This window comes from Lycium barbarum, chromosome 9 (assembly GCF_019175385.1).
Source record: "Lycium barbarum isolate Lr01 chromosome 9, ASM1917538v2, whole genome shotgun sequence".
In the NCBI taxonomy this organism is placed as follows: domain Eukaryota; kingdom Viridiplantae; phylum Streptophyta; class Magnoliopsida; order Solanales; family Solanaceae; genus Lycium; species Lycium barbarum.
In genome coordinates this window covers 105022836-105032662 of record NC_083345.1, presented here as the reverse complement: position 1 = coordinate 105032662, position 9827 = coordinate 105022836, and the positions used below count along the sequence as shown (strand labels likewise).

The following is a 9827-nucleotide window of genomic DNA, read 5'->3' as shown; positions in this document are numbered from 1 at the left end:
ACCCCCTTGAGAGTTGTTCACATAATTAGCATCTTCAACATATATAAGAGGTCCCTCTTGATATGGACCCTCTTGGACTTGGTACATCCCCTTAGGCATTCCTTGAGCTTCTTTACAAGCATTCACCTTTTTAGTTTCCTTCTTATCAAACATCTTGGTCAACAAGGAAATATTCGTTGCAAGCTGAGCCAACATATGCTATGTATCATGGTTCTATTTCACTATATTGTGGATCATTGCACCCCCATACGGTAGACTATCAGCATTACCCGAATGCCATGCCTGATTGTGTGTAGTCAATCTATCAAGCATAGCACAGATTCGGGTATAAGTTTTGTCCATGAGACACCCACCAGTTGCATTGTTTTCGACTGATTGTGTTATAGTATTTAACCCTGTATAGAATTTCTCTATCAATATATTCTTCGAAAAATCGTGATTTGGAGACTTCTGCAAATACTCTTTAAATCTCTCCCAAGCTTCCTATAGTTGCTCCCCCTGGTGTTGTTTGAACTCATAAATCTTATTACGAATTTCAGCCTTCTTGCTTTGGGGATACCACTTCTTCAGAAAAATCGAAACCATCTCTGCCCATGAATTAATAGAATTTTGGGGCAGCTTTTCAGACCACACTCTGGCATCTCCAGCTAAAGAATATTTGAAGAGCCTCTTCCGAATGAAATCTTGTGAAACATTATTTTGGATGTGATTAGCACATACTTCCACAAAGTTCTGCAAGTGTTAATGAGGATCATTGTCGGTAGAATTTCAAAAATAGTCCTCAAGTTTAAGCAACTGATATTGAGAGGAATCAATCTTGCTCAAGTTTGAGCAACTGGTATTGAGAACAATCAATCTTGACACTTACAGCTCCAACCCGAGGACGAACAATAGCAGATGCATAGTCCTCTTCGTATGTTAGATCAACAAATACATTCTTGTTCTCCGCTATAATCGTGAGGTTGTTTGACCACCCTGGTTACCATTTGCTCCTTGTTGATTACGAATCATGATCACCTGGTTCACAAGGAATAGCAAACAAGGTGTGATGGAATAAGAAAGAGACTCAAGCAAAGTAATCACTATTTAGTAATTTCAAAACCATATTCCCCGACAACGGCGCCAAAATTTGATACGCTCAAATTACACCTTTTATTAGTGTAAAGCAGACGATGTCAAATATAGTAACCCAACAAGGCTGAGCTTGAATTCCATAGGGAATATGGTGTGAAAATTTTACTAAAATCGTAGAATACTTTATTTAGGTCTAAAGTCTTATTCTGATGAGTATGTAGAAAGTTGGTTATTTATGACTAATTGCTAATTAAATGCTTTAGATTGTAATGTATGGTAAAAGAAACCCAGGTTGTGTTCCCGCGAGATGCATGCAATGCTTAGGGTTCTAATATGATATACTTCTAATGGGTCGTTGTATGAGTGTACTTAATCTCTAATGGAGTTTCAAATATTTCCCAATATTAAGAACAAGATCTCTTTATGATTTTCCCAAATACAAAATAATTTATATGAAGAACGATTAATTATGCCAAATAAATTCCTCTTATTCCTAAGTGAATTTATTAAACAAGGTTTAAAGCCTTGCGTTCTTGTTATTAGTTCTTACCAAACCCTAATTATTTTCCCAAATAAATCAAGATTTATGGCATACGCTAATTTTTGAAACCATCAACTAATAATGAATAATGAAGAACTAACAAACCCTAACAACCCATTATGCATATATAACAACTAGAAACCCATTCACAAAGCATCCATCCTTGGGTCCACAAACTTAGTAGGGAATTTAGCTACTCATGGACTGAAAGAAAAAGCAAGAATTTGTAGAAGTCATAAGGCTTACAATTGAATTGAATTGACTAAATTAATAAACTTGTCCAAAAGCCTTGCACAAAACCAAGAGTAACCAAAACTATGAAATTGAGTCTCAGAACTAAAAATTGATAATTGAAGTGATAATGTTTTCAAAAACCCTATTGGCAATTTATAAGACACAAAATCCGAAATCTTTAGGAGTGCAAACCTGGTATCAGATGGAAAGAGTACGAGACATACTTCAAAGTACGTCCCGTGCAATAAATGTACGAGTTCTTTTGGAGTTGCCTCAAGTTGCCAAGTACGTGCAGTAAGTACAGGCCGTACTTCATAGTACGTACAATACTTGTTTGCCTGTACCTTATCTTTAAAACTCCGACCTTCTCTACTGTTTTCTGTCGATGTACGTGAAGCGATGTATGGGATGTACTTTAAAGTATGCCCATACTTTACAGCTCGTACCTCAACTTCAGCAACTCAAACCTCTCTGTAACTCCCATCCATGTAAGGGGAAGAGGTACGGGACGTACTTTAATGTACGATGCGTACTTCTTCAAGATTTTCCTTAGTTTCTGAGAATTATATTCTTTTCAGTCTTGTAATTTGAAGTACCTGAAACACAACATAAACACATCAAAAAAAGACCAAAACTTGCTTAAAAGCAAGTAAAACTTATTGTCATAAAGCATCAAATGTGCCATAATTTCACGGTACATCAAACCCCCTCGGTGAGGCTTGGTCCGCGGACACGAAGGTTGTGAATTCTATAGAAATCTGCCCCAGAGGATGGTATTCCGCTGAGGAGAGTGCACGACGACGAGACTTTTTCCACTGGAGCTGAAAACGCTATTCCAGATTCATTAAATGCCTAAGTTAAACCCTTTATTTCCCATTCCTAAAATTATTTCTCCAAAGTGTCTTAAGGGCGATGTGAAATGTTTCTAAGAGGATTCTTCTTGGGGTAAGTCTCTTCCACCTTGTTATCCATTATTTACCTTTCCTAAGCTTGAATCTATGGTGGAAATCTAGAAACTAGTTGAAGAAGATGAGTCTCAACCCTAATTTTGTTATTTGACTTTTAGGCTTCAAATGTGAGATTAATTGATGGATTTGTCTAATCTAAGCATGGAATTTCATTAATTAGTAACCAATAGGCTTGAATCTTTCATTTAAGTTAAGAGATTGAATAAGGAAAAGGTAGAGTTTATGCCTAATTTGGAGCTTTTGCCTTGAATGATGAATTGGTCAATAATTGAGCTAAATTAGCAATTAGAGAGTAGAATTGAATTTCTAGAACATCGAGTTACCAACTATATCTTTAGAAATACCTATTTTGCCCTTGTGGGGTCCGATTTCGCTTCTTTCTATAATTGATTTTGATTCGAAATGAATATATAGCAATATGGGTATCGTTATTCCCTATTTTAAACTTAGATTTCAATAATGACTAGACTATGATTATTCAGAGGCTCTTTGGGAGGGCAAGGCTCACATTTGACGGTTCATGGCACTAGTTTGGCATCGAGGTAGGTTACGGCTTACCTTTCGGTTAGACTCCAATTAGTGAGGCATATGTAGGAGTTAGATATTGAAGGGGAAAGTATGCTAGGCCATGGAGTTGGGATGGAATTCTATTATGGTTTCTGTTGATTTTGGGCTTGTCGCCTTGTTGTTATGGTTGGGCTTGTTGCCTTGTTGTTGTGATTGGGCTTGTCACCTTATTTGCTACGTTGTGACTTGCTTATGTATTCATTATTTATTATGTCGCTTATCATCAGAAAGAGGAAGAATTATGAGATTAGGCTTTAATTTGATGTGTGCTTATGATAAGACACGGGTGAGATTTTCTTTACGACTTATTGTTGATTATGATATCATGTATGGCATCCATACTCATTATCCCATTACACATTGATGTGAACATTATGACTTGGTACTGATGATGATAAGGGAGAAAAATGGAACATTTTGGTGACAAAAGACTTAATTATGAGGTGTACTTGTGATAAGGCACGAATGAGATCTTGATTATTATTTATTGATGGTAACGATATTATGTAAGATTTGATACAACTCATGGTGCTTGTTATCTTCATAGCATATTTATTTGCATTGATTGCACTGATTCGTCATTCCTGCATTCATACATTATGGAAATAGTTCGGAATTGATTGATAAAAGACTTATGGTAACTATGCAAGAAAATGTTTCAAAGCCCGATGGGAAATGGTTCCGGGAGATATGTTGTGAAATGATATTATATGATATGGTTCTCATACTTTGATCGAAAAGTGGTCCGAATGTAGTGAGAGGTACATGGATGCCATGGGTCCGCCGTGGGTCATGACTGTCGAGACATCGATATTTTGTCCAAAGCATGTGTATACAGGTTTGAGATATTTTGTCAGTGCACTGCACATCATTACATTTCATCCCACATCATCATGTGGCTCTTTTACTTCTGATTTGGTATGGTTTATTTGAACTGTTGTTGAGGCAAAGATCTGATTATTGACTGGACAAAATAATGGATTACTGACTCTACCTAGGTTCAGGACTTGGATTTAAGATTCTTGAGATATGTCAGACTTGTGGTTTAGGAGCTTCACCAAGGCTTATGACTTGAACAATTGAGTTTTCGTGTGACTCCTGCGTAGGTGGAATTCCTTGATTATTGTGATGATATGATTCATGAGTATGATTTATTGCTTGTCTACCTATTTGTTGATTTCTTTCTTCATATATGTGAACTAATTGTTGCTGGCCTATGATACCTACCAGTACATAGTGTTTGTGCTGATGCTACCTTGCTGCACTTTTTCTGGGTGCAGAATTTGCTACAGGTTCCCCTTCAGGTCCTCGAGTGTGTTTTCCCTGAGGTTGTGTATCCAAGTTTCCAGGGTGAGCTATGTTTCCAATCTGCTACCTGGAAGACTCTTCTTTTTTAGATATTTGTCTCTCGTTATCAGACAGTATTATTCAGATATTCATGTGTCATTATTAGTAAGACTCATGTAATACTTAGTAGCTCTTGTACTGCGACTTGACCAGATTCCTTGGGTAGTTGTTGTACTTCCGCACTTATATACTTTTACATGATATTGAGATTGCTTGGTATTTCTATTTTCTTTCGCAAGTTCATTTTGAATGTTGATTAGAAGAAGGGTTCGCCCACTAGGAGGGTTAGTGTGGGTTCCCGCTTGACCCACGGGTTGGGTGGTGACATCAATAGAACTCGCTCTCCAACCATGAACTCCAAGTCAGGAACCTTACAGTTCGTATAACTCTTTTGCCTACTCTGAGCTGTGAGAAATCTCTCATGAATCAATTTGACTTTGTCCAAGGAATCCCGCAACAAGTTTGTACCACAACTGGTGAACGACACCTCCTACTATACAATGCCATAAACGGTGCCATGTCAATGCTCAAATGGTAACTATTGTTGTAAATAAACTCCACCAAAGGCAAGAACTGATTCCAATGACCAATAAAATCAATCACATAGGCCTGTAACATATCCTTAAGGACCTGAATAGTACGCTCAAACTGACCATCAACCCGAGGGTGAAATGTCGTACTAAGCTCCACCCGTGTACCCAAATCCTTTTGCATGGATCACCTAAAATGAGATGTAAACTGAGTGCCTCAATCCAAAATGATAGGAATGGGTACCCCACACAAATGAACCATCTCTCAGTTATATATTCTGGCCAATTTTTCTTAATTATAGGTAGAATGAACCGGTACAAAATGAGCCAACTTGGTCAAACGGTCCACAATGACTCAAATAACATCAAATTTCCCCAAAGTGTGTGGTTACCCTACCACAAAATCCACATCAATCATCTCCTATTTTCTCTCGACTATAATTAAAGCATCGTGGTTAGTTTAATTGGATTAATAAGAGGGATAATGGGGTAAGTAAAGGGGGTCTCGATAATTGCGAGGTGATGTGCTTATATTGGGTACCGATGCCATGATATAAGTATTTGTGTAATTTACATTGCATAGTCCGGTCTGAATGCCACACTTTGGGCATTAGCTGGTATCATAGATTGATTTGTGTCTGTGATTTGGATATGAGGTCCCTTATTCATTGCTTCTATGCTTATTACCTGTCTCATTTGTGATTATGTGTTCTCATCACTCCTAAATACTCGTATCAAAATGGAAAAAAGCTAAAGATTGAGTCCTTATTGCTTATAGAGGTGCATGTCATATTCATGCTTTATATAGTATCTTATGTGCATTTGAAGATACAGGTGTAAGGTCCGAGGGGAAATGGTTCCAAACAGAGTTACGTTGTTGATATGAGCCAGATTAGCTAAGTGATAGGTAATGTGAGCCTACGAGCTGAGTATGATGATTTGTAAGCCTAAAGAGGCTAGGAACCCAAAGAGAAATTATTCCGAGTGGTATATGGACCTCGCGAGTCCCTCATGGGTCACGATTCATAGTATTTGAATGCGTGTGTACCTGTATTGGAGAGGCATTGCATTACATTGCATAGCATTTTGCATATCATACCATCTCATTGCTTCCTTGTTCAAAAGACTTGCGTAATCTGCTGATTGAATTTTACTCATTTGATTACTTGGCTACTTAGACATATTTGAGGATTTAGAGACTTCTTACCTAGGCATATAACCTGTGATTATTATGATTATCATTATTGTGAATTAATAGCGGTTAAGTATGGAAGTAGTATTCATACACCAATCACCGTCTCCGTTTTTGTTAGGGTCCATCAATGATGCTGCTGAGTACACGTTTTCTCGTACTCACTCTTCACTTGCTACACCCTTTTGTGTGCAGATTATATTCCTAGTACTAGTGGACCTCAAGACTATACTGGTCGTTGAGGAGGCCATCTGGAGAGTTCGGGGTGAGCTCCATAAGGATCCGTAGCACCAGATTTTCTCTCTATCCTTTACTTTTTTCTTTTACATCCGAAGTAGTATTTCGGGTTGTATCCCAGACTTTTACTTCTTTTAGTCGGTTCTTGTACTAGTGACACCACATTTTGGGGTTGTAACACTTTCCTTATGTTTTTATGATTATCAGTCTTAAGCTTGTATGATTTTTCCCCATTTATTTTCATATTGTATTGTTCTAATTAGGTTGTGGATGGATACCATCTTGGTGGGAGTTGGACCAAATTAAGTGAAACTCTACTTGGGGGAAACCTTGAGTACATTTTGGTCAGAGAAAGTGAATGAGATTATTCGAACTCTTTTGTGATCCAAACTTACCTTGATACAAAATGAAAAGATTTTAGTCAAACCTACTCCTTTGATATTCTATGAACAAGACTTTATATATGCACTCATTAAACACATTTTTAAGCAAATATTTACTTAAACAGCCTTTTTAAAACCAGTAGGTCAAGCGCATTCTGCGGATCCTTAATATCGAGGTGCTTAACACCTTGCTCGGGGGATCACCTGAAACCTTACTCGAACTCTGGTACTAAAAGGTTTTTTCTTACCTAACCTTAAAATTGGTTTTCTAATTTCCATAAATTAATTAGGTGGCGAATCTAAAAAATAATTCTGAAATAGAGGCCAAATATGATGTAGCTTTTATGCCTCACATAAAAGTGAACTGTAACACCCTCTATTCTGCCAAAAGAAAATTTATTGATAATGGTAAGTATATATGACATACAAACTTTGGGAACAACAACAAAAAGTTACTATAACTAGTCTCGACATATCAAGTTGTCGACTTATTTCATTAATATCCCTTAAGATTAGCACTCCATCATATTCAAACCAAGTGCTTTTTGATAGGTCTAAGCATCATTCTTTATTTTCTCCACAAGATAACAAATTGAATCAATAGTAAGAGACTTCTGATAATAATAATCAAGACTAGCATCCACGAATGATTTCTTCTCTGCTTCTCCAAAGGAAGTCACTCCCGCAATCAAGCTAACCACATGCATCTCTCGAAGTTCCTTAGTTTCTTGCATAATAGAAAGCTTTTCTTACTGTTTCGTACATATATTATAATAAAATTAAGATATTCAAATAAACTAAATTATGATTAATAGAAGCATGCCCGATGACCGTCCATCAGTGCATCTAAGTCCATCAAAATCAAATCAAAGCATGCACTAGAGCAATGAGCAAAAATAGCTTCTTGACCATTTTTCACCTCATGGGTTTTCACGCCAAATTTTCTTAGAAGTGCTTTGTGAACCATTTCGAACTATAGGGTCATCATCTACTATAAGCGCTTTCAGTTTTTTTCTCAATATTGGGGTTAGCATTCCTCTTGCTCATGGAAGAAGCCATGTCATAGGATAATAACATCTTTCCTGATATCAGCATTTAATAAATCACAAACATTAATATAAAATTAGTAATCATAATTTAGGGCTTGTAAAATTGTCATAAACATTTGCGTTTTGGTACTATAACATCTTGATTGCCTGAGTTACAAAATCCATAACCTTGAATTTCTTTAAAAATTTCCTCTTGAATCATGTACGACACTAGTCGTGAGGTTGTCTTTAATTTGAAATTGATCTACTATTATAGCCCGCTATTGAAATCTTTACCAAACGAGAAAAAGTATGTATTTTGTTCACGCGGCAATTTACCATGTTATATACAAATGCCATTTTATGGATACCTTTCTGGTACATATATATATATTTATAGCTCAAATACAATACTTGCACTTTTAAGTAGTCACTCTAACACTACACAGGAATCCAATGCTACCATGCAACATGCTGAGGATTTTTTAATATGGCACTTTAACATCCATTGTGAAACATAGCTATTCTCCTTAAAATAAGATCTCAATTCCTTCAAGTTGACCATAATCTAATGTTTTTATTCAAAGAAATGGATAAAATATTTTATTCTCCAACAAGCATGACATTTGAATGATGGGCCTCAAATAAACAAGAGAAAGAAGTACGAAATTCATCTATGAAAAGTAAAATTAATCAGGCGATGCTATTACTTTTCTTTTGCCCAAAATGAAAACTTGAATGCTTTACCTCGATAGTATTTAAACAAGAATGCCTAGCATCTCTATATTTATATAGAAAAAATAAGCAACATCACTTTCTCATTAGTCACATTTGACAAAGAACATTATGGCTAACTCCAAAGAGAAATTAAAACTAAGATTTTAAATAACACAACTAGATATACTCATTAGTTTTTTGGTACTATGTTAAAGAACTATGTAAATAGGAATGACCATCTTATGAAGATGCACATAGTGATATGACCAATTTATGAAGATGCACATAGTGAAATCTCATAGATCAGATTTCCATTGCTATTGAGAAAGATGCATTTTGAAGATGTAATTCTTCAAATCTTGAACATCATTTAGTTAGTTATTTTCTAATCAGATTATAATATTCTAGCAATAAATTTGTTACTACCCTATTTAGAAATGCATAATACATTAACAAGCCCTCAAACTTGGCCTTAACTGGCAAGTATGCCTTCCGACTTTGGATGTGCACAAGTAGGCACCTCAACTTGTCTCCACTTTGTTATTTGAACACTCCCAACTTATAAAATGATCATCTAGACAGCTCCAAAATTTGTGTGCCACATCAGTGCACCATCAACATTTGTGTTTATATGTTACAAGTTGAGGTGTCTACTTGTGCACACCCAAAGTTGGAGAGCATACTTGCTGAGACAAAGTTTGAGGGTCTACTTATGTATTTAGAAATAAATCTATAGTAGATTTGATGTCTTTATAGATGTACTAGGTGACTTGATGCTCATGCCGTGCAAGAGGCTAACATTAAATTATTATAAAAATTGAAAAGCTAGTATCAATTAGATTGGTAAATTTGAGTTTAATGAATTCTTACAGCCCAAAATTCCTAAGAGGTATTGACCATATAGTTGTTTCGGAACTTAGAAAGGTTCTTGCTTGTGTAGAGGCATAGTCTTCTTTATTGGAGCAGATTAGAGCCCAGCAGCTTGATGATGCAAAGTTGTGCGAAATTT

At 36.2% G+C, this 9827-nt stretch overlaps 1 non-coding gene across 1 annotated transcript; it reads left to right on the top strand.

Annotated features, from left to right (window-relative positions):
- The first annotated feature begins 430 nt into the window (after nt 1–430).
- Nucleotides 431–536, top strand: LOC132612393 (small nucleolar RNA R71). Its single transcript, XR_009571760.1, has one exon. It is a non-coding gene; the product is annotated as a small nucleolar RNA R71 (small nucleolar RNA).
- The last annotated feature ends 9291 nt before the right edge of the window (nt 537–9827 follow it).